Source organism: Lepus europaeus, chromosome 2, assembly GCF_033115175.1.
Source record: "Lepus europaeus isolate LE1 chromosome 2, mLepTim1.pri, whole genome shotgun sequence".
In the NCBI taxonomy this organism is placed as follows: Eukaryota; Metazoa; Chordata; class Mammalia; order Lagomorpha; family Leporidae; genus Lepus; species Lepus europaeus.
In genome coordinates this window covers 48101520-48128368 of record NC_084828.1, presented here as the reverse complement: position 1 = coordinate 48128368, position 26849 = coordinate 48101520, and positions in this window count along the sequence as shown.

Here is a 26849-nt window from a genome sequence, read left to right as displayed (position 1 = left end):
TGACCACTACAAAACTTCTCCCTTCGAACAACTTAAAAATTTAAAATAGGTTTTATAAATTCAAACTGCCCTTGATTCTTATTTAATACTTTATCTTCTTTGTGATTTTCTTCATCATAGATCAATTTCCTGAAAATTTAATGTGAAAAAAGTAAAATCATCTTGCAGTAATTTCTTTAGTTGAGAGCCCAAGCCTCCAATTTTGACAAACCATGATTATTCTTGCATTGCATACAGAATTAGCATATATATCAGTGTACATTAAGCTGGCTTCAGGCCTGGATCAGTAATAGATTGTCTTAGTGTGCTTATGCTGCTACAACAAAATATCATAAACTTGGTAATTTATACAGAATAAAAATTTATTTTCTCAGTTCTGAAGCCTAAGAGTCCAAGATCAAGGCTGGGCAAATTCAGTGTCTGATGAAGGTCCCTTGCTTACAGAAGGCAACATCTAGGTGTCCTCACATGGTGGAAAGGAGGCAGAACCTAATTCTCTCTAAGTTTGTTCAAAAAATGTTTTGTTATTTATTTGAAAGTGAGGGAGGCATAGAGGGAGGCGTGGATGGAGAGAGAGAGGGAGAGAGAGAGAGAGAGAGACAGAGAGAGAGAGAGAGAGAGAGAGAGAGAGAGAAAGGAGAAACTTGTATCTGCTGGTTCATTTCTCAAATGCCCATAACAACTGGGGCTGGGTCAGGCTGCAGCTAGGAGCTAGGAGCCGGGAAATCCACCTGGGTCTATCTACCACCTGAAACCCAAGAGCTTGAACTATCATCTGTGGCTCCCAGGGTGCCCATTGACAGGAAGCTGTTTGGAATCAGAGATGTGACTCAAATTCGGGCACTGCAATTCAGGATGCGGGCTTCCCAGATTGTGGCGTAACCTACTGTGCCACAATGACCACCCTCCTCTAACTTTTTCATAAGACTTTAATTGATTCATGAGGACAGGACTTCATGAATTAACCCCCACACAAAGTCCCATTTGTTAATACCACAACAATGGGGATTAAGTTTCAACACCCACGTACCATTGCATTGATAACTTTCCACTTTTAGAGTTAGGAAGATATTTTTGTCATTAGCTGTGTTATGGTTTCACAGTAATATTTTAGGGGGTTTGTTTTGCTGTAGTGGCCTACAATTTATTGATAATGGTTGTAGAGAGATTCATGGTCATGGTGCAGAAAAGGAAAACATGAAGACATTATCAAAGTAATCCTGTTGCAGATATGCTTTATTCTAACAGGTATAACATTTTTTTGTGGAGTCAATAAAACTTCTTATTTCGTATTAATGTTGTCTTTTAAAAATCATGACAGTAGGATTGTTAATCTATATTGTAAGCTTCTGGTAAATAACTGAATATGGCCACTATCAGGAAACTGAGTAGCTCCTGTATCTCTAATAACTTCTTGATACATGATACATGGAAGGGGGATTTTATTCTGCATGCAACAAATAAGACATAATATATCCAATACAGATGTTGTACTTCTTTCAATCAAGAAACACATTTAGTTTGCTTTCTACATACCTTTCATAGGCCTGAAACATCATAGGTTTGGATATTTAATTTCTTTCTGCAATAATTGAAAGTCTACTTCTCATCCACACTCTGATTCCTTGATGATGAGTATAAATTTTATAAGAAGAATCAATATAAGTTCATCAAGAAGAATCAATAGCCTGTGGTGTTATTTTCATACTAATTTGGCACTTTCAGGATTACTTTGCATTTGTTAAATATATTTATTGAATAGTTAGTCAGTGAAAGACACTAGAATTAAAGACAAATGCTATATAATTGTAATACTTGGATCCAATGATATCCTGCAGTGTGGGGAGGAAAACTCTAAGTGAGAAATGATTAGGTATCTTGTTAGAGTGTGTTCCACTAGTTGTTTCAATGCCTTAGAGAGAAACGCTGACCACTGAGTTGTTAGGAGGAATTTGGTAAGTCCTATTTATTTCAGCCTTTCCATTTTTCTTTATTAAGGGACCTTCACTGACAGTCATATGTGGGGTTTCAGAGCCTAGAAAAAGTCATAGGCAAACAAAGAAAGTAAGTTCATGTGTGTAGAACATACAAGGATATTTAGCACAGCATTGCATAGGAAATAACTTTTGAAAACTAAGCGTTAAGGAGATTTGAGTGCATATCTGAACTAATATTGTAGACTAGATCAAGGCAAACATTTCTGGGTAGAAGTTGAAAGTTGACTGTTCAAAAATATGCTGTGGAGTTTCTCAAGGCCTGCTTAACTCTTGCTGCAGTGATCAGTGCTGAAGATTACATGCAGCCTAAGGATTGCCAGACACTGCTGTATCTGTATTACTCAATCGAGTTAAATAGATTGCTAGGTAGAAGATTGCAGTAAAACTGTTAGGGATTTAGACTCATATTTAGCTAGTTTTCTGTTCTTTGAGATTCCTTTTTTTAACAAAAGATCTATTTATTTATTTATTTGAAAGGCAAAGTGTGAGAGAGAGAAAGAGAGAGAGATCCATCCATCAATTAGTTCACTCCCCAATTGATCAGTCACAATGGCTAGGGCTACACCATGCAGAAAGTCAGGAACTCCTTCTTGGTCTCCCGCTTGGGTGGCAGGAGCCCAAAGACTTGGGTCATCTTCTGCTGCTTTCCTAGGCACATTAATAGGGAACTGGATCAGAAGTGGAGCAGCTGGGACTCGAACTGGCATCCACAAGGCATGATGGCATCACAGGTAGAGCTGTGACCACAACACCAGCCTCAAGATTTCTTGTCATTTTATGAAGGAGAGAGAGAAGGGGAGGGAGAGGGTATGTGTGTGTGTGTGTGTGTGTCTGAGAGAGAGAGAGAGAAAGAGAGAGAGAGAACCGATTTGTTAGTACACTCATCCAAACGCCTGAAATAGCCAGGGCTGAGCTAGGATGAAGTGGGTTCCAGGAGCTCAGTCCAGGTATCCCATGTGGGTGGCAGGGACATAACTACTTAAACCATCACTGCTGCCTTCCATGGCGTGATTAGCAGGAAGCTAATAATAAATCAGATAATTAGAGATAAATTTATATACTATTGTGGAAATGCCTCTGTTCAACTGTTCTAGCTCTGTTTGAAGGCATTTTCCTTTAATAAATGGATATCCAGTTGTAGTATCTAGAGTTGTTTGTACACACAGTGCCAGTCCTAGTTAACATTTAGTCAGTCAATTAAATCCAATGTAAAGGCTTGGTTGTGCCTGAATTACTGATGGAGCAGCCTTTTTATTTATTCTGTGTTCCATCCACCAAAACACTGACGCTCAGTGAGAGTGTGGCAGCTGTCAAGTCCTTGTTCTCACTACTTGTTCCTTTAAGGAAAACCTGCCATAAGATGGATAAGCAGATTTTCTTGGATTTCACTTTTGTTCTGTCCTCTTGTTAACTCTCTTTTGCATTTGTGAAACTTATTCTTATTTTGAAGATCCTTGAACACATAAAGGAAACTTCTCATTAGCTCTTTATGCTTTTTTTTAATTTTATTATTTTTTTAATTTTTTTTTTGACAGGCAGAGTGGACAGTGAGAGAGAGAGACAGAGAGAAAGGTCTTCCTTTGCCATTGGTTCACCCTCCAATGGCTGCTGCGGCTGGCGTGCTGCGACCGGCGCACCACGCTGATCCGAAGCCAGGAGCCAGGTGCCATCCTCCACTGCCTTCCCTGGCCACAGCAGAGAGCTGGCCTGGAAGAGGGGCAACTGGGACAGAATCCGGCGCCCCGACCGGGACTAGAACTTAGTGTGCCGGCGCCGCAAGGCGGAGGATTAGCCTAGTGAGCCGTGGCGCCGGCTCTTTATGCTTTTAAAACAGAAATAACAAATAACAAAACGCTTAAGGAAAGACAGTGTTAGTCTTCAGTTTTTTCACAAATACTGTCGTAACATGTGCTCTCTTACTTTATATATCAGATCCAAAACAGCATAAAATGAAAAGTTGGAAATAAAATATTATCCTTTTTTTTTCTAATAAGAATAAAATGTTTCTGCATTTTGACAGTTATTCTATTTGCTCCTTTGCCAAGATCAGGCATTTTCACCACAGGCTATTTTAAAATTTGTTTATTAGAGCAAGTGCACACTCATCATAACCTGGAATAGGGGCTGGCTTCCTATGGAGTAGGCTTGCAGTAAGTATTGTTGGATTGACAGGACCTTGTAAAACACTGATAAGAAATCATTAGATACTGAACATGCTTGCTGACCTTTTTATCACACTCACTTTCAAGTCAGGCAGTCTACTTTCTGTACTCAGTCTGGGTAATCTATTATGCTTAAGGGTTTTATTTGCAAATGCATTATCAGAAAAGATGCTGTCAAAAAGATAACTGTACATTTACACAGAGATTGGTAAACTCTATTACAGAGTAGTATATAAAAAGCAGTCATGTCTCATCTTCTTCCATAATGTATGGAACTGAAAATTTCTAGGACCCATAAAACTATAATAAACATACCCCAGGGAAAAGATAATACATTTAAAAATTCACACATATGTTCTCATCAGAAAATTTTGCATTTTACTCAGTGTGTTGAAACAACCATTCCAAGTTTTCTTGCAAAAGTTATTTTTGTATACTGTACCTAGAAGGCTTAAGTATTAAATGTATTTATAAGTACAGTATGTATTTCAAGGCCACTCAGAATCAGAAATTTCAATTTACAGGAATATTTTTAATACAGGCTGAAATAAAGACAGAAATTATAAATAAATCATATTAAAACTTGGTTTCACTCAATATTATAAAAACTAATTGTGATAAAGTCTTTCTAATAGCAAATAAAGAAATCACTGTAAAAGAATTTTGCTTAGAACAAAATATAGGCTTTCAGGGTGAACAGTATTAACTAGTTAAACCCTATTCATAGTCCTTTAATAATTCATAGCTTACTTCCATCTTAGTAAAAATCTGAGGGATCATGAGCCATCATTTTTAGGACTGGGGCAGGTGTTGTGAAGTAGCAGGTTAAGCCTTCACCTGCAACAACAGCATTCCATATTGGCCCTGGGTTTAAGAACCAGCCGTTTCACTTATGATTTAGCTCCCTGCTAATGTGCCTGGGAAAGCAGTAGAAGATGGCCCAAATGCTTGGGCCCCTGCACCCACATGGGGACCTGGAAGAAGTTCCTTGCTGCTGGCTTCCTTCTGGTCCAGCTTTAGCTGTTGTGGACATTTGGGGAATGAACCAGTGGATGGAAGATTCTCTCTCTCTCTCTCTCTCTCTCTCCCCATTCCCTCTTCTGTCTGTAACTCTGCTTTTCAAATAAATAAAAAATAAACCTTTAAATAATATTTTAGGACAATGTTTGAATGTAATAGTCATTTAAGAAATTTGTTTTAGATTGGAAAGAGGAAACATTTGGCAAAGCCTCATTTTTTTTTTTTTTTTTTTTTGTGGGAGGTAAAATAGCAAGGTTTATTAGGGAAGGGACATCTGTAAGGACCCATGGGTACCTCTCCAGACAGAGCCTGAGAGACTGGGGGTGGGGGGAGAAGGAGCGAGGTTACATGTTGAGTGGAGAGATTACACCTGACCAGGCCAGGAAGGCAGCTCAGCAGAGAGACAGAGGGCTGAGTGCACAGTCTGGTTGAGGCTGGGGGTTTTTAAGGAGATAGGTCTTGCTTCCCCACCTCTACTCCTTTTGGAACAAAGGGCTTTTTGGATGTAAATAGAAAAACTTTTCTCTTGAAGGTCTGAAACAAAGGACTTTATGGATGCAAATGTTATCAGACAGGAGGAAGGGAGCAGGGTATTTGAGATGCAGATACTAGGCTGCATCTGGGAGATTGTGGAAGATTGTCAGGCAGAAGGGGTGGGGACCTCCACCTGGCAGGTTATCAGGTAGAAGGGGGCAGGGCAGGATGCAAACTCTGGGCTGCCCCTGAAACATTATCGGGATGACTTTGAGATGCAGATGCATATGCTGGACATAGACATCTTCTCTTTAGGCCTGTTACACACACATAAGCTCATAACTGACTTCCTACCTAACATTCCCCCCTCAAGAGGTAATACCCCAAATTCTTTGGGATTATAGATGGAGTTCCATTTTCTGTAACTTCTTCAAAGCTGGCATGTGGGTGTCGAGGGGGATTTGGGTATTTCCTCTTGCTATCTGTCTTATGATGTGCAACAGTGGCCTTGGAAAGACTGTCCTGCTTGGTCCAGAGGGCTGCTCAGGTCATCCAATGGAATGGGCTGGAAGCCTTGTCTGATGACCATTTGGAGTTTGACAGCTTTTAGTCTGTTAGAGACAAAACAAACAAGGGCATTAAAAACACATGGTTCAAAGAGAAGCAGTAAGACTACAGAAGTAATTGGGCCAAGGAGAGGAAATAGCCAAGATTTCCATGACCAGATGTCAGGCCAGCAATCCCGGCCCTGCTTGAAAAGCCTCAATTTCAAAAGGACTTAAATACATTAGTAAGCATTACCCAGAAAATTTCCATAAATAATAAATATGTGTTTATGGACTAAGTCTTACTTGTCTAAATTTAAGGAGGAATAATATTTTATAATAAATGCTAATGAATATTAACCTACTTGCCTAAATATTTGAATGAGTTTTTCCAATGTACCCAGAAGGTCAGAATATGTTTATTTATATTTTTATCTTTTAAACTACTTCATTTAAAATAATTCCTTGACTCATAACTTCCAAATATCACAAAATGATGAAGTAAGCAGCTCAGAAGTATAGGTTTTGTTCATGAGTGACCACATGGAATAGTAGAATGAACATCAGACCAGGGCTAAGTAGATCTAGGTCTAGTCCAAGTTCTGTTGCTTATTCATTATGTTATATAGAACATTTCATGTCACCCATTTGGATCTTAATTTCCTTTTTACAAAGGGAAGGATTGAGAAAAGTAATCCCTGTAATCCTTTCTTGCTTTAAAATGAATTAAATTTATTATTATTTTTCTCTCCAACATTTTGAATGATTTAGACATGAAAAGCATTAAGTGGATTTATTTTATAAATTAAAAATTATTCTTTTGGTTATTTGTGAAGAGACAATAAAAGATGGAATTAAATTTTACTGAGGTCAAAAAAGTAGCTGCTCAGGTGAACACAGCATTCTTACTTTCTGGTGGGGGACTGGGTACGTAACAGGCTTGCGTCAACCCAATCTACCTGGCAAGTTTGTTGTCTCCTGGAGTCCTCTCTCTACTCAGCTTATCAGATTCACCATCTTGTTCTCTTATGTGGCATTGGACTTACAATGTCTTGCTCTTTCATCTTAGTTGCTCCTTGATTTCTAAGTGCTTTTCTTAAATCTATAGAATATTAACTCTACATTGTAATTATGATTTGAGTGGCAGAGGGTACATAAAACATAGAGATCCTTGGGGACTGAGAGTGAGTAACTCTGATGCATTGTTATTGATAGGTCATTCAGCTTAAAGGGAAGTTTTACTCCAGATTTTTGCATGTGTTAGCAACATTTTTGGGATTATTGAAATGACGTTTATGTTTGACTGACTTAGAGTCTGACCTTACGGGCTGTTTGGCAAAGAACATAGTTTGTTTAATTGTAATTTTTCTGTTATGATTTCCCATGTCAAAGCAAGTAAGTTTACATTTAGTGGTAGCTGCTGAGCTTAGAAAAAACAAAACGTTTGAGTCCTTACATGTGACTGTGAACATCAGCCTGCCAAAAATTCCATAAGCTGTACCATACAGACTCTGCCTTGTGCAGGAAAAACTTCCAGGCAGAAAAAGAATTCTTTAAAATATCACGGTTTCCACCTTGGTTCTTCTTTGCCTTAAGGGAAAGAAGCGGATGTAAAGACATCTGGAAAGCTTTCATAAAGTGAGATTTTACTTATCTACCTCTGGGTAGATAGTTTTAATTTCCAAACTCTTTTAACTGTAAAGGGAATACATTCATTCATAATTCTATGGAGTATTGTAGGAGAGAGAGAGGGCAAGACCTATTACAAATGACATCCCAATGTGTCCGAATCATCCACATGTTGATATTAAAGATTTCTTAAACTGGAGAGTGCAAGGGTACCTAAGAGACTTATCTATATAGTAGTGGATATTAAACCTAAGCCCCTTTGTCCATTTTGTAGTGTGAATTGGAGATCCTTTTTCTTCTTTTCCATCTGGATCTATTTGGTGTGATAGATCTTTGACATGACTATAATACATGGGAAGAATATATATATATGTTAAATACAACAAGAAAAATAAAAAATAGCAATGGGACTTGCAATTAAGACATGTAGGATAAGAGTTCCTCTTTTTAACTTTTCTCTCTTTTTATTATCTGAAGATTTTACTTATGTGCTGATTTGGAAACTTGTACTTGCTTTTTTTGTGAATCTTCTTGACTGATGGTGTTGTTTTAGAGTTTCTCTAACTGAAATACAGAATAATTTGTGGAAATGTGGGTGCTGAGAGCTATTGGATAGACCACATATTTTCTTTTTTTATTAAAAACTTTTATTTAATAAATATAAATTTCCAAAGTACAGCTTATGAATTACATTGGCTTCTGCCCTCCCATAACTTCCCTCCCACCCACAACCCTCCCCTTTCCTGCTCCCTCTCCCCTTCCATTCACTTCGATTCATTTTCAATTCTCTTTATATACAGAAGATCAGTTTAGTATATATTAAGTAAAGATTTCAACAGTTTGCCCCCACATAGCAACACAAAGTGAAAAAATACTGTTGGAGTACTAGTTATAGCATTAAATAAGAGTGTACAGCACATTAAAGACAGAGATCCTACATGATATTTTTAAAAAATTAATTAATTTTCTATGCCATTTCCAATTTAACACCAGGTTTGTTTTATTTTTTTTTTTCATTTCCAATTATCTTTATGTACAGAAGATCGATTCTGCATATACTTAGTAAAGATTTCATCAGTTTGCACCCACACAGAAACACAAAGTGTAAAAATACTGTTTCAGTACTAGTTAGACAACACATTAGACAACACATTAAGGACAGATCCCACATGAGGAGTAAGTACACGGTGACTCCTGTTGCTGACTTAACAATTTGACACTCTTGTTTATGGTGTCAGTCATCTCCCTAGGCTCTAGTCATGAGTTGCCAAGGCTATGGAAGCCTTTAGAGTTCGCAGACTTTGATCTTATTCCAATAGGGTCGTAGTCAAAGTGGAAGTTCTCTCCTCCCTTCGGAGAAAGGTACCTCCATCTTTGATGGCCCCATTCTTTCCACTGGGATCTCACTCAAAGAGATCTTTCATTTAGGTCTTCTTTTTCTTTTTTTTTTTTATTTTCCATGGTGTCTTGGCTTTCCATGCCTACAATACTCTCATGGGCTCTTGAGCCAGATCCAAATGGCTTAAGGGCTGATTCTGAGGCCAGAGTGCTATTTAGGACATCTGCCATTCTATGAGTCTGCTGTGTATCCTGCTTCCCATGTTGGATCGTTCTCTCCCTTTTTGATTCTATCAGTTAGTATTAGCAGACACTAGTCTTGTTTGTGTGATCCCTTTGACTCTTAGACCTATCAGAGTCATTAATTATGAGCTGAGATTGATCACTTGGATTAGTGAGATGGCATTGGTACATGCCACCTTGATGGGATTGTATTGGAATCCCCTGGCACATTTCTAACTCCACCATTTGGGGCAAGTCCAATTGAGCATTAGACCACATATTTTCAAAACACTGGTGTAAGAGGTAAAGAGAAGAAAGCGTGAAAAAACAATTTTATTTTTGAATGGACATGATGGTCATTAAACACTTTCAATAATACGGAAGAAGCTTTAGATATTAAGTTCCATACCTTGCAGTTGGCTTCTAATGTTGAGGGCTTAGTTGCTAACATTTCTTTAGGAAAACACAGAAAATGTATATATGGTAATTTAGCAACAAATTTTGAAATGCTCTTGAAAATTGAATTTATTTAGGAAAACACACAGAGCAAACAAACAACAACAATGAAAAAACTGAAGGTGAACTTTTATGTAGCACAAGTGACCTGGACATTATCATTTATTACAAACACTTTTCTGGATATATGTGTCTGAAAGCAATCCCTGACATTCAAATCCCATACCAACTTTAGTCATTCTAGCAGAAATACTTCTATTGGTTCTCTAATTACATGCCAAAACAAAAGAAAACCATCCCTGGAATTCATAACTGCTAAACCTTACAGCTTGAGCTTCTGAAGTGATCTGAGTTGTTTTTGTAGAATGCCAGGATCTCTAGTGCCATGAATAAGCATTTGTTGGTATGGCTCCCTGTTGTTGACTGCATCTCTTATTTTCATTTGAAAAACATTGTCTCTCCCTTATTATTAGTTTAAAAAAATTTTTGTGCATTGTGGTCATGAAAGAAAAAGAGAAAATTCAAGCATGCATTTCTCTGCCCTTGGCTTAGAAGAAGATGTATCATTTAGGAGTTTCTTGATGAGTTGATTTCAAGAAATCCTGTTTCAGGAGCCTTTTTGGGGTGAACTTTCTATTTCAGGAATGGCTTGCATACATTATCTCCTTTCTTTTGATTTTAATTTTTAGTAGTATACACTTGATAGACTTGACAAGTTATGTTAGCTTTTTAAACTATACAGCCTGCCATGCATTGTAGTATATGTTCCTCATGGAGGGACAGTTTCCAAATGGCTTATATATTGTGATTTATCATAATGGTATCTCTGCCCCCCCCCCCCATGTGGGACTAGAAATAGCCACTTCAAAAAATTGGGTGGGAATATGCGACAGCTATGTCTTCAGCCCTCCTGCCATGGGTGACTACCTCTTCTGCCTCCTCACAAGTGATGCATGGAGGAATAGCAGAAAAGTGAAAGATAGAAATTTTTCTCTCTGAGAAGCAAAAGGGTAAAATATAACTACTCTTTAAATTTTTCCTTGGGATGCCAAAGGGAAAGTAGAAGACAGACATCTTGAAGGAAGTGAAAGTACAAATAAGACCTCTTATTTGACTACTGTTGGAGATTTTTGTCTTCATTATATTAAGAATGACCTTAGTTAACCTCTATCCTACACTGATGGAGAATAGAACATTACTCACTTCTAGTTTCATATGTGTAAGCCCATTTACTTGTTTTTTCTTCATCTTATACATAGGCTTGACTTTTATATGTAAATTTCATTGCACTATAGAAAGGTACAGATGGTATATAAAATAAATTACTCTTTATTTTAATAGGCATTGTCAGTTTTATTTTAAATGATTATTTAGCCAATGTGTTGATGATGTATGTTCAGTGTTTTATTACTTAGAAACTAAAAGATTACTTGTAGCAAAAATTTCATATTTATAGATGATTATTTTCTGTCATGCCAAATTCATTGAAATAAATTTTGAGATGGAAAAGCATTTTTGCTTGCAACGAAAAATGAAGACTTCCAAAATAATGTCTTACAGATATGCAGACTTGATAACAGTAGTAGAGGACACATAGAGTAACATGCTTAGTCATTTAAAGGAGACAGTCTCATTGACTTTATATAGATCTGTTCTGTTAAATTGCTTTCTCCTTTATTATAGATTTTAGATGGTGCTGTTAAGGTGTGTTCTCACTTATAATTTTATATATTATATTTATTTAATTATTAGAGAGAACAATACATTTCATTTAAATGTGTATCTTTACAAAATCATTTAACATTACATTTTGAAGAATGGTCTTTTAAAGACAGTACTTTATGACTGTTCTAGTTGTAGCAATCGGTTTATGTCGCTAGGGGTCAGACCACATGAACAGATGTCTACACATTTCACATAGGTGTCTAGTTTTAGGACAGTGTTATCATTTCATTCCATACATTGTTTTCTCATCTGGGGATAGAAAGATCTCCTTGGACACTTACATGGCCATATACAACACCTTGCTTCTTGAATTTTCTAGGTAAACTTTTTTTTTTTTAATTTATTTTTTTTTGACAGGCAGAGTGGACAGTGAGAGAGAGAGAGACAAAGAGAAAGGTCTTCCTTTTACCGTTGGTTCACCCTCCAATGGCCGCCGCGGCCTGTGCACTGCGTTGCTCCGAAGCCAGGAGCCAGGTGCTTCTCCTGGTCTCCCATGCGGGTGCAGGGCCCAAGCACTTGGGCCATCCTCCACTGCACTCCCTGGCCACAGCAGAGAGCTGGACTGGAAGAGGAGCAACCGGGACAGAATCCGGTGCCTTGACTGGGACTAGAACCAGGTGTACCGGAGCCGCAAGGCGGAGGATTAGCCTAGTGAGCCGCGGTGCCGGCCTAGGTACACTTTTGACAGTGCATTTCTCTAAGGATTTCAGTCTAAAGCTTAGCTTTTCCCTTAGCTGCCTGTTCCTTTCTTTCTGATGTCATTTCAGAACCCTCATCTCATTTAATATGCAGGCACAAATGAATGGCTGACAACAATGGAGTCATAGGTCAGGGTATTCCCAGTGCCTTTATGAATAGACTGGAGATGAAAACTGCTCATGGAATAACTGGGGAATATCTGACATGTGAGAGTTATATATGGCAATGACATCATAATTCTGATGCCTTATCTCATTGTTAGTTTCTATTATTTCCTTTTATGTTTCGTCTGTCTCCTGGAAGACAATGACGTCTGTCTTCATTTCACCATGAATTCTCTCTGGATAGGTGCTGAATCTTACTCATCTTTTATTTTTCCAGTACTTAGCATGATGTTTGGCATGTACCTGGCCCTGATTGTTTTTTGACCTTGACTGAACTGGATTCGGTAAAATTTAATATGCTAGAATGATCTACTATTATATAGTTACCTTTAGTAGAAGAAAAAGTTATATATCAATGAAAAATTCATGTACCAATGGCCAAAAATATAATGACCCATTCTTCTTTGTAAGGTAGAGAATGTACTTGATTTATACATAGTTAAAATAATTTGAAACTCTTATCAAGCTAATAATGCTTCCATGTAAAGAAAAATATCTTCTATTTTCAGGTGAAACTCAGAAAAATATTCCCTTTGTTTTTCCCCAGGAGAAGCATTCTTGTTAGTTGAGAAACAAGTCGTAGTTTTATGAAGAAACATATTTTTAGTTGTTCTGCTTCATGTTAATTTTAGCACTACTTTGGTCATGTTAGAATATTATTTTAAAATCATAGATCTAGCTTTAGGAATTGGAGAGGAAACTTTTGTTCATTTAGCTCACATTATTTTGTTTCACACAAATACTTTTCACTTTTAAGTAGAATGAACACCAAAGTTTGTTAAAAGGGTTTCATTTACTACATTAAATTACATATTGCATAATAAATTTTTAAATATAAGATATACTACACTCAATTATACTATGATTAAAGGTGGGTTCAATTTTGACCACTGGGAGGCACTGTGTAGCTATTACAGCTCCGAGGTTCCCACCCTATATCACCAGCTTGCTGGGCTACTGGGGAGATAATACACTCATCCCTTTCTCCCATCCACTGGCATTTATCCATTTGCCACCTGGCAGTTATTAAGTGACCACAGAGAGCTGAGTGCTGTGTTAAATTAGGAAGCACAGTGAGAACAAGCTGCCAATGTAGCTTGCTATGCCCCTCCCTTGCCTGCAAAGCTCTTTAAACATCCTTTATGATTGATCAGTTTCACCATTCTGACACATTGGTATGAAAACTTGTCTATTCAGCTAGAGATCCTTAAGAGACAGGTCCACATTTTTATTTAATTGTCACGTTGGCTGAGATACAGTATATTCTGAATACATGTTTGTCAAGTGACTAGATGTTATGACAGTTGTTTCCTTTTGTCCTTTTAATTTTGTTGCTGTTTCTCTTGACTGCATTATTACCTAGTTGTTGCCACCTGCCCTGCCTGTTTTTCTGCTCATTATCTTCTAATGCTCTTGCAATAATCAGTTGAAAGTGAGCAATTCTATTTCATGTCAGTTATTCTTCCTCTTTCATTCTGCTGAAACAGTTAGAGGTATTATGTGCACCACGCAAATATGAGTGACTTCACTTATTAATGGCAGCATTACCAGTTTCGTTTTTTTAAGTGGATACTAAAATTGGGTAAGGCATATGAATAAATGTGTGGTATTTGAAACATATTTGTTACTGGAAAAAGAAATAAGTTTTTAAGAGGAAAGTGTATGTATTTTAAAAATGTTTATTTGTATCATCTAATTAAAAGGCAGAGCAGCCGAGCAGGAGAGAGACAGTGAGAGAGGAAGAGAGTGAGAGAATGAGAGTGAGAGTGAAAGAGAAAGCGAGATCTTCCATCTGTTGGTTCACGCCCCCAAACCCCCAACAGGTAGGACTGGACCAGGCCAAAGACAAGAGCCCACAACTCCATCCAGGACTCTCATGCCAGTGGCAGGGCCACAAACACTGGAACTATCTGCTGTGTCCCAGGATACATTAATAGAAGCTGAATCAGAAGCAGAAGAGTGAGAACTCAAACCAACACTCCTATATGGCATGCTGGTATTCCAAGTAGAAGCTTAACCTGCTGTGCCCAATATCTGCCCTGGGAATCTACATTTTAGTTTCATATCTTTCACCAGCAAATAATTTTGATATAAAAATTATATTACTTTTCATTGCCTCCCTTTCTCCATTTGTAAAATCCATGTAACTTCAATTAAATAACACGTAGGGCCAAGGCTGTGTCCTAGGTGTTGAAGCTAGTATGAGGATGAATTTAACAAAGGCTAATTTCATAAGAGGCTGACTGTGCAGTTGTAGAAGCTGGAAATATATAACAAAAGTTGAACTTTAAGGTAGCATTTAAATGCCAAATAAATTGAAGACATCAGTGGAATTTAGATATCTGATTTCATTCAGATTAGATCTGTCATAATTGCCTTCAGAAAAAAATTGCCATTTTCCTTTGGATTTGAAATCTCTGGACACTCAGTGAATGTGTGGATATTCAAGTATGTCTTGGCAATAATGAGAAAATCTTCTTTTTTTTTTTTTTGACAGGCAGAGTGGATAGTGAGAGAGAGAGACAGAGAGAAAGGTCTTCCTTTTACTGTTGGTTCACCCTCCAATGGCCACTATGGCCGTCACACTGGGGCCGGCGCACCGAACTGATCCGAAGCCAGGAGCCAGGTGCTTCTCCTGGTCTCCCATGTGGATGCAGGGCCCGAGCACTTGGGGCGTCCTCCACTGCACTCCCGGGCCAGAGCAGAGAGCTAGACTGGAAGAGGAGCAACGGGGACAGAATCCGGTGCCCAGACCGGGACTAGAACCCAGTGTGCTTGTGCCGCAGGCGGAGGATTAGCCTATTGAGCCATGGCGCCGGCGGAGAAAATCTTATTTTTGAAGAGGAGAACGCATGCAGGCAAAGTAGGCAAAACTATTAAGAAAGGAATGAGTCCATTTCATGATGAACCTTGAATGTATTTGCATCTCAATGGTCACTTCTCATTTTCTATCCCATTCTTGCTGGAACAGCTGAATATTTTCTGAAGGTATTACATGGAATTATCATGTCCACTGGTTTTTTTCTGGCACTTGCTATTACCAATGAAACAAGTCTAAATATTACCAGAAAGTCTCAAGTTTATTGGAGAAGAATTGTCAAATCCTGCAAAGAGACTGCTTTTTCAGACAGCTACTGCTGGAACTCTGAGGCCAGAGGTGCCTGGTTGTCTGAGCTCCTGATTTGTTACAAAGAGAGCAGAGAGCTCCAAGTCTTATCCTCCATTTTCAGCATTCCCTTTGGGTTCTACTTAAAAAAAATTCTTTAGGAAAACTTTCTGGCAGAGTAGGAGCCACAGATGCTGAGTTTGTGTGATAAAAAAGAAGGAGGTTTTTGAGGATAAGTTGATGGCAGAGGAAAGCTGCCTGTTGAATTAATTAAATTAAATTTCCATCTTTCAATATTTAAATCAGGTAAGTAGAAATGTGTGCTCAAGGTAAAAAATATAACCTATTTTCTATTCACTGTTTTCTTACCTACCTTACTCCACAGTATGCTTAAGAACTGCCGATTCAAGAGAAAATCCTTTACCTCAGATTTGAAAATCAACCTTTATTATTTTATAATTATATAAAGATTTTTGTTTTTCATAATGTTAATAGATATTTACTTCCATTAAGGGAAATATATCTCGACTTTCATGAATGTTGTAGAATAAGAAAGCTGGAACCTCATAGGTGATTACAAGCAGAAAATTCAAGGAATTAAATGATTTAAGGTCATGATTTTTTGTTTGTTCAAAAGTAGTCTCCATAATTAATTTCCCTTTTATGACAGTAATACTGAAGGAACTTATTCCACAGAAAATGTGTGTTTGATTTTACACTATGAATTGTATTTTATGGAATTACCTCATAAACCCTGAACTCTGTTGATCCTTAAAGCACTATTTTAAGGTTTCAAAAGGAGTTCATCACATTTTGAACTAACATCTGGAAGAGGTGCATACAGTTTACAAAAACATCTTACCTCTTTTTCTAAGGACTGGTAAGAAACTGTTAATTCTATTTGAACTCCAGGCTGCAGTATTATTGGGGAAAAATTAACATATTTATATCACTTAAATCCATAGATATTTATATAGGTTTCATCTGGGAAATTTTTATAAATAAATAAATTCAGTATAGTAAATGGGTCCCTAAATAATTTTACATAAATTGATTTTTAAAAATTATTTATCATGTGATTATACCAACAATAGATTCCTTTTTTTGAAAAGGCATGGTTTATGTGTGCTTTTTTGGACAATCATACTTTTAAATATTGCAAATAGCATTTATATAGACAAGATATAAATGATAGAAGCCTTGAGTTTTCATATATAATATTCTCTTAAAATTGGTTAAATATGCAACTTCTTTCGATTTGGGATGAACAAAAGAGCACCTATAATCTTTCTCAAAATGAAAATAGGAATGTACTTATTGGTGGGCTTGATCTATGGAACTAAGTGAATAAAGAGGTCTACAGAATATTAAAATAACCAAATTAAAATCAAACATCGCTAGCCATCAGGGAAATGCAAATAAAAGGTACAGTGAGATTTCACCTCACCTCGGTTAAAATGGCTATCATCCAAAAATCAAAAAATTACAAATGCTGACAAGGATATGGAGAAAAAGATACCCTAATACACTGCTGGCCAGAAGTAAACTAGTACAACCACTATGGAAGGCAGTATGGAGATTCCTCAGAAACCTGAAAATCGATCTACTATATGACCTAGCCATCCCACTTTTGGGAATTTATCCAAAGGATATGAAATCGGCATATGAAAGAGTTGTCTGATTTTCCCATGTCTACAGCAGCTCAATTCATATTAGCTAAGATATGGAATCAACCTAGATGTCCATTAACTGATGAATGGATAAAGGAAATGTGATATCTGTATCTAAATACAAATGTGATATCTATATACTTATAAATAAATGTGATAAATATATCTAATCTATATACGTATATGTATATATGATAGAATACTACTCAGCCATAAAAGGAAAGAAATCTTGTCTTTCGAAATAAAATAAATGCAACTGGAGACCATTATGCTTAGTGAAAAAAGACAATCCCAAAAATACATATAGCATATGTTTTCTCTGTTATGTGGTAGCTAATCTATATAGTACAAAAATATAATGTGTATGAGTGAAATTGACCTCTTGAGATTTGATTATTGGTTGTAGTACTTGTCTATGCTCCTAAGGATCAGTGGTTTTCCTACTCTCTACCTGTTGAATTCTTTATTTTGTGGAGGATTAAATTTGTAATTATATAGTAAATTGAAAGCATGTTATCTCAAAAATTAAAAGAAAAAGAAGAAAGGAAAGAGGGAGGGAATGGGAAGTTTTATTATCTTCTTCAGACTTTATGTATGAAATGTATAAAATCTGCTCTCTTTATGTAAATAAATAATTTTTAAAAATTGAACACATTACTATGATACCAAAAGCAGACAGGGTCACAACAACAAAACAACAATAAAGAGAGCAATAGGCCAACATCCTCAATGAACATAGATGTAAAAATCCCCCACAAAATAATGTCAAACAGAATCTAACAGCACATTAAAGAGATTATTCAGTATTGTAATGTAGGATTTACTCCGGGGGTGCAAGGATGATTGAACAAATGCAAATCAATAAACAAATTACATCACATCAATAAAATGAAAGACAAAATCCTATGATTATCTTAATAGATGCAGAAAAGGCAACTTCCCTTCATGATAAAAACTTTGAACGAGTTGGGTAAAGAAGGAATGTACCTCAAAATAATAAATATATTCAGGTATAACAAGCTCAGCACTAACATTATACTGAATGGGGAAAAGTTGAAATTTTATCTCTAAAATGTGGAGCAAGTTAGAGAAAGAAATAACAGGCATCCAAATTACAAAGGAGGAAGTCAAATTGTCACTGTTTGCAAATGACAAGAAATTGCATACAGAAAACCCCCAAAACTTCATCAAAACACTATAAGAATAATAAACAAATTCAGTAAAATTGCAGAAAAGAAAATAGTATACATAAACTAGTAGTGTTGCTATACAGTAGCAAATCATCACAAAAAGAAATAGAGAGCAACCCTATTTTTAATAACTAAACAAACGAGCAAATAGAATCCTAGGAATAAATTTAACCAAATAAATGGTTACAAAGAAGAAGATCTCTACAAGGAAAACTACAAAACAATGATAAAAAGAATCAGAGAAACACTCAAAAAATGGAAAGACATCTTATGTTCATGAATTGGAAGGATAAATATTGTTAAAATGTCCATACTACACAAAGCCATCTATGGATTGATGCTATTTCTATTGAAATTCCAATGACATTCTTCACAAAACTAAAAACAAAATCCTTAAATTCGTATGAAAACACACACAAAAAACCCCACAAATATTCAGGGAAATCTTGAACAAGAAGAACAAAGCAAGTGATTTTATACTTCAAATGATTTAAACTTCAAAGTTTACTCATAGTGCACTAAACAAAACAGCATGGTATTGGCATCAGAAAGAAAAAAACATAGAGGCTGAATACAGAATAGGTACCCTAGAAGAGATCCGAAGCATCCACAAATAATCTTAGACTCAGGTGCTGGGAACATACATTGGTGAAATTAATGGTGATGGGAAACTGGACATCCACAAGCAGAAGAATATAAATAAAACTCTATCTTTCATCACATAAAAATCAACTCAACAATGATATAAGATTTATATGCAAGACCTGAGACTATAAAACTAATAGAAAAAAGTATGTCTTGCAACATTGGAATAAGGCAAGGAATTTTCAAATAAGACTGCACAAGCACAAGAAACAAAAACAATATTAGATAAATGAGATTCATGAAGTAGAAAAGCAAAGGAAACACTAGTGTGAAAAGACAATGTGCAGAATGGGAGAAAAATCTTTGAAAACTATAATCTGACAAGAGGTTAATGTCCAGGATATATAAGGAAATGAAATAATTTGATAGCAAATTTTTTTTTTTTGATTAAAAAGTGGTGACTATGAGAAGGCTTAAAGAAGTTTAGGAAAGACGCTCATCAGGTAAATGTAAGTCAAAACCTGGGTGGGAATATCATTCAACTCAGTTAGAATGACTGATTAAAAAAAATAAAAACAACAATAAAAACCATTCCTGATAAAGATATGGAGAAAAGGGTATGCATGCAGACTGTTAGTGGGAATGCAAATTGGCATAACCATTGTGGAAAAAAGTGTGAAGGCTCCTAAAAATTTAAAAATATAACTACCATATAATTCTGTAATTCATTGACAAGATATATATATATATATTATTTATACACACACATGCATATATGTATATAAAATCAAAAATAAAATCAATCTGCCAAAGAGACATCTTCATGATCATGTTTATTGGTGCATTATTCACAATATCAAAAAGTGGAAACAACCTAAGTGTCCATTGACTGGTGAATGGATAAAGAAAATGTGCTACATACATGCAGGGAAATGTCATTTAGCCATTACAAGAGTGAAAGCCTGTTATTTGTGACAACATGGAACTGGACGTCTCCATGCTAAGTGAAATAAGCCAGGCGCAGAGAGAGAAGCATCATATAATCATACTCATATGTGGAACCTGAAACCATTGATCTCACAGAACTTGAGTGTAGAATGACAGTTAGCAGAAGCTGGGGGAGATTGAGAGGAGGGGAAGATGGGAAAAGGTTGATCAACAGGTACTAAGTCATGGTTGGATAAGAGAAAAAAGCTCGGGACTGTGAAATATTTTAAAAAAATATATGCTACATTGCTATTATTAAGTAAAAACAAGTTTAAAAGTGGATTTCACTTATTTTGTTTTTCTGATTTACATTTACCTAGAAAATTTTGAAATTACATATATAACTTATGTTAATGAATTGTTTAAAGTATTGTTCTGTAACTCCCATTTGCCTATAACCACCTCAACAAGCATCATTGCATTGTCACTCTTATTTCATTTATATCCTATGCATTATAGACCTCTCTACAGTCATACAGATAATTGTTCCCAGGTTTGGCATGAACACCTTCTTCTGGCTATTGTTCTTTTCACTGCCGTAATTTTAACTTGAAGTCTCTCTCTGTGTGTGTGTGCATGCGTCTGTGTGTGCCAGTTTTATTATCTTCTAATTACTTAATACTACATTTCTGAATTTTACTGATTTTGACAGGTTAATATTGCATTTATTAGTTTCTGTTATAGACTATTATTTTAATTTAATTGATAAAGATTCTTGGGTCAAATTTCCCATTATTTTAGTAAGAACATTTGTAAATCATGGTTCATCTTTGCAAAATCCTTATCACCTAAGGATAGCAAAGGAGTTAGTGCCTTCTTAGCTATATTTCTTATTTATAGTTCTCATGCATTTCATTGTTCTCTTAAAATAGATGTCAAAAGCCTAATTGCCAAGTAATCAAAAATATGTACATTGAATATTTTCAATGTAAAAGCTTTCTTTCTCTCTCTCTCTCCCTCGCAAACCCCCCCCCCCCCAATACTGTATCATTCACAGAGTTGCTTTTTTCGGGATTTTTGGGGTGAGAAGAGAGAAGACCATGTACAAGTACATTTGTAGAGATTCTGGACCTAAAATATCATAGAAATACTAGAGCAGGAATATCTAGAGATTAGCAGGAGCTACTGAGGAAAACATTTTGTACCAGGACCTTCTTCTCAGTGTTGCTTTCTTCAATCACATAGGGGAACATTTTGTTAAAAGTACTTGTTACTGCAATATGTTATTTCAAAGAATATTTACCGTTGCACTTCTGCATCTATTTTATGTACCTCCATTATAGCTGTTTCAAGGCAAACTTAGTTGCATATTTTGGTGAAATAAATATGTAAGTCATTAACAGAATCTAATACGTTTTTAATTGAACTGTACATTGAACCGAGTTCCCACATTTCTGTCTTGGAAACTGAAAGGCCTTTCTCAAAGAACCATTTTGCTGTTATCCCTAACAAATGTCTCCTTTTCTGGGTGATTTAAGTGGACGTGATGATGTGTATGTGTTGGTCATTTTCTGCATGCTGAGATCCATGGAGGTGTTTGGCCCTTGGCAGGTCACCTGTAGGGGAATATGTGACCTGGCTCCCTAGTCTTCTGCCCCTTAGGGAACAAATGGAAATACCAGGGAGAGATGGGAAGTAGGGCATATACTTGGGAGTCTATTCCCTTGTCCTCTCCCTATAGGGCTGCTGAGCACAGCTGCTCACATTCTCCCTGTTAAAGAGCCAGGGGCATCCCCTTATCCCTTGTGAGTTTGCTACCTCTGCTCATACATTTCTAAATCCTTCTATCAAACTCCTGCTGAACGATCCTAATTTGAATGTGTCACTTCTTGTGGGATCCTGAAAGTGGGATTTCCAAACCTGATACTTCATGTTAGAAATCTGGTTTGACCCTGGATACTTCAGCATTCTTCCTTTAGAAGCACAGTTTGTACTAGGGAAAAAAAATGGCATGTTGTTGGACATTCTAGGAGGTCAAACAGGAACAAACTACAAAACAAGGATTTTCTCACATTCCTTTCTACCTACCTAATAAAATGTATGCCTCACTGGAATGAAACACAGAAATAACGTTCCAGAATATTCTTGGAAACTAAACAATTTTTCAAGGTACACTTGCAGTTAAATAAAGGAATGAGGTGGCAGCTGTGGCCTGAAGTCCACAGACGCATATGGCCTCACGTTGCTAGCCATGCAGTAAGTCCTGGTGCACTTAAGAGCTTCAGGATTTGAATAAGTATTTTCTTCAAAGCAGTGGGTTGATTGGCACTGTGATTTTTGTCAAGTGTGTATTATATCAAAGGATAAGCGTTTGCCAAAGCCTTTCTTCAGCCACCAAAGGGGAAGTTTTGTTTGAAGAAAGTCAAGCTGGTTCCATTGAGCAGCTCCCTCTGGGAAGATGAAAGGAATGACTGGATTTCCTGTTACTCTTTTGTTGTTGTTTGTGTCCCTCAAGTATTTTAATCAACATGAAAGGACTGGTTGCCCTGTGAGAGCAGGGCAATTTGAGAAAGCCATTTAGAAGCCACCAAATAGATTTGCAACTAATAAAGTTGTATTTGTCTGTGGTGTCAAAGACCAGTTTTATGGGAGATGATTAATAAAGGTCAGAATGCTGGGCGTGATGAGATTATTTTCAAAATGGATCTCACTACTAAAGATTCTTGATGTGCATTATGGACATTTAAAGAAACAAGGCAGATTGTCAAGGCTAACTTTGATCCAGTAACTGTGGTACTGAGACATGATTAGGATAAAAACTGTATAAATTCTGTGTATTATATACATGATATAATGAGTCAAGAATAACTTTAAACGGGGAATTAAAATTTTATTCATATTTTGTAGTAAATAGAGTTCAATTTGTTGCTCTCTATATAGTAGGACATCCATATATATTTGTTCATGGAATGAATGTTGGGATAGCTCATACATAATGCATTTTCTCATTTTTTATACCATTAAAAATTCTGGCTGGTACATAATGATGCTTGTGTACTGAAACAAAGACAAAAGGAGGAAACATATACCATCACGACTGTGTTTATTTTAATAATTTTAAGTAAGGGCAATCACAACATGGGATATTCTTGTATAAATGAGGTAAATTTCAATTTCTTTATTGTCAGTGCTTGCACCAGAAGGTTGAAAATCTGCATCTCTTCCTGAGGCAAAAGTTGGAGAATATGAGCCTTACTCTGTGTATTTGTTTGGTTTGAGTCTCATTTTTTAGCATGTTAATAGCTAAAATTTATTTTGTCCTACAATTTGTCTTCTTACTATTCTTAAAAATTATACAAGAAGGTTCATTTGTCAAATCCCTCAGAATACCAGATCAACACTGTTCTGAACAAGGCACCTTTCTCGTTTCATCTGGTGACATATTTTCATTGTTCTCATTGTTCACCCTCCTTCTTCATAAAACTCAACCATATGTATATCCTACCGCTTTTACATTCTTATAAAATAGGTTCTGCTGTTCACGATACATGTATTTTTCAACTATGAAATAGTGTTAGTATAGATCCTGTTCTTTTTCTTAACATTTGACCTACAAAAGTATTCTTATGACTTTTCCTGTGACCATGAGTGGTATGATAACGTTGTTTTAGCTTCGTACACTACGGCATGACTGTCGTGAGTGCCTACTGTCCCGCAGCTCAACAGTAGAAGTGCGACGTACGACTTGTCAGTCACAGGGAAGAAAGGAACACCAGAACACAAGACTGTCTTCCCAATGAGAGATTTTATTGCTTACACACCAGGGGTGTTTTATCACACTATTCATCAGCATGTTCACTGAGGTCAATACACTTAGTAGTATCGATATACTTATCAAGCTATACTAATTAATACTTATCAATAAACTTAACACTACTACTTAATGTGACTTAAGTACTTAACTTAGCTACTTAGCTTAATGTAGCTACTTAGCTTAACTACTTGGCCCAATCACTTAACATAATTACTTAACACATTTATCAATATCACTAATATCACTATCAATAATGTCAATAATATCACTTATCATAACTTATAGCTAACAACAGACTTACTGAATTACTTAGATTAACATAACTACTTATCATCTACTTAACTTACTATAATACTTAACTATCAGAGTAACACTATTTCCTTAATGAATAGAGGACTACTGGAATCAACACCATTAATGTCAATATCAACAATACTACTTGAACTTATTCATTAATCCATAAATCACAGTATACAGTGTTAAAGTAATTTTGAGGGCTATCTAATTATAATAGCATATGTACATCAAGGTCTCCAGCATTATTTACAGATACCTTGCATAAAGTCAAAACATAGTTACATTATATTACACATGACTAACATTATTTGTAAAAGCTGCATTTTCAAGGCTCGTATCACAGTCACGAAAAAGAGTGTCAGTGTTCAAGCTCCAGAGCTCCATGTCTCGGCAGAGATGGATCTCAGATCAGTCACAGGCAGGAAGTCCTGGGAAGGCTGTCACTCTGGGCAGTAGGCTCAAAGTTACCAGGCAGACGGCCAGGTGAGAAGTTGGAGAGGTCCCCTGCTGAGAGGCCTGGTTCAGCTTTGTGGTCAGGTCTGGCAGCAGGCTGATAAGGGGTCCAGGCAAGGCGGTGAGGCAGCATCTTGGCTGGAGTTTTGATCTGTAGTCGCCTTCTGTTGCTTAGCAAGGGGGATAGCGAGCTGGTGCTTCAGCTCCAAGCTTGAGGAGGTCCAGAGGTTCGCTCGCACTGGGCCACACACACACACACTCACACACAGACAGTGGGGGTTACAGCTCAGGGACAACTCTGCAGGTCGGCTTGTGCTGCTACCAGCTCCATGCAGAGTAGCAGGCTGCCTCTTCAGCTCCGGATGTGTGGAGATCCAGAGGTTCACACACCCCAGGCCCTTTGTCCATTGTCAGCTTGTGCTGCTATCTGCTCCATGCAGAGTAGCGGGCTGCCTCTTCAGCTCCAGATGTGTGGAGATCCAGAGGTTCACACACATCGGGCCATGATCCCCGAGAGGATGGAGAGTGGTGTAAGGGCTCCCTTTTTATCCTCATTTCTGGCAGTTCTCCAGCTTGCCATCCTCCAACTCCAATCAATGCTGTTTCCTCCTTGCTTATAGTTGAACAGTCCAGTCAATACTGTTCCTGCTTTACTCATGTTTGAACTGTCCAGTCAGCATGGGTAGGAGGGTATTGTCCACAGCACACTGTTATCTGACTGACCAGAGATGTCTACTTGGTATGATTAGGGGTGTTTCCCTAACAGCTGTTAGGCATTGCCTCAGCTCCTGACTTATAACTCCACTTTACTTTTATTTTGTGGCTAGTGGTAACTTCTTAACTGAATTTTCTTCTTAACTGTTTTACTGTGTTTCCACAGTTCATCTCCTTTTCAGGTAAGCGGTGATCTGTGACTCTTTTTTAGATTCCTGTGGGGTTCTCCACAGTGACTTTACCATGTGTTACTTATCCAGTTCCTCAGTGGTGTCACTAGAATATCTACAGCTTTTTGTCCCACATACAAAGCTACCTACCTAATCCCTAAAGATCTATGTGAGGATTAAGTTGGCATATACATGTAGACAGAGTTGCTGGATTATAGGCTAAACATGTCTTCAAGTAAGTATTTTCATCTTGCTCTTTGAATGGCTGCACCACCTGTCTCTGTACCTGTGGTTCTGAGGACTCCCGTATTCCAACAAGCCTGCCAACCCTTGGCATTATCTAGATTTCTAACTTTGGTAAACATTGGAAAAAATAGCTCATTGTTTTACTATATGTCTTTATAATTACTGATGTATTTGAGCTCTTCTTCATTTGCTAGTTGACCTTTAAGATTACCCCCTCTGTAAATTGATAGAACATATAATTTGGCTTGTTTTCTACTGTGATTGATGTTTTTTACTTTTTAATTTTCTCAGTGTTATCTGTGTAATAGAATCTTGATGATTTTTATCTGATTTTCTTCACCAAGGTCTTCTCTTAAATAAAATTCTTAAGCCCAAGTTAATACATTTTGTCCTTTATGTGTGTATGTGGTCTTAGGGTTTGTTTAAGATGTCATTCCCCACCTGTACATCTCCAAGTTTCCCTTCCATATTACCTACTATTGGCTTTCAGTTTTATATTACACATCTGAATCAACATCCTTGGAGTCTACATTTGCATATGTTATGAATGAAGCTCCATTTGTTAATCTTCCTAGTTCATTTATTAAATACTCTACTATTTTTGCAAGAATTGTGCTTCTTTTCTTATCATATGCTTCTGTTTTTAAAAGATTTATTTATTTATTTATTTGAAAGGCAGATTTACAGGGCAAGGGGAGAGACATTGAAAGAAAGAGATCTTCTATCCATTGACTTACCCCACAAATGGCCACAATGGTCAGAGCTGGGCTGGTCCAAAGCCAGAAACCAGGAACTTCCTCCAGGTCTCTTATGTAGGTAAGCAGGAGCCAAAGCACTTGGGCCATTCCCAGCTGCCCTCCCAGGCACATTAGCAGGGAGCTGGATCAGAAATGGAGCAGCTGGGATTTGAACTGGCCCTCACAAGGGATGCTGGAATCTCAGGTGGCAGCTTTAAATGGTACGTCACAACGCCAGCTCCTATCATATACTTCCAATCATGAGTCTGTAGCTGAGTTCTTCATTTTGTTCCATTGGACTATTGTCTATTTTTATGCCAATAACACACTGATCCTGCATTTTCTTAATTTTATTTTTGACCAGGGTTGTATAGTCTGATAGGCCAAATAATTCTTTTTTCTTCTCTTCTTTATATAGACTTTATTATTTGTAGGTTTTTGTTTTTCTATACCAAGTTTAACATAAATTTATCAGATCCTACTGGATTAGGTTGGCACAGAATTTATAG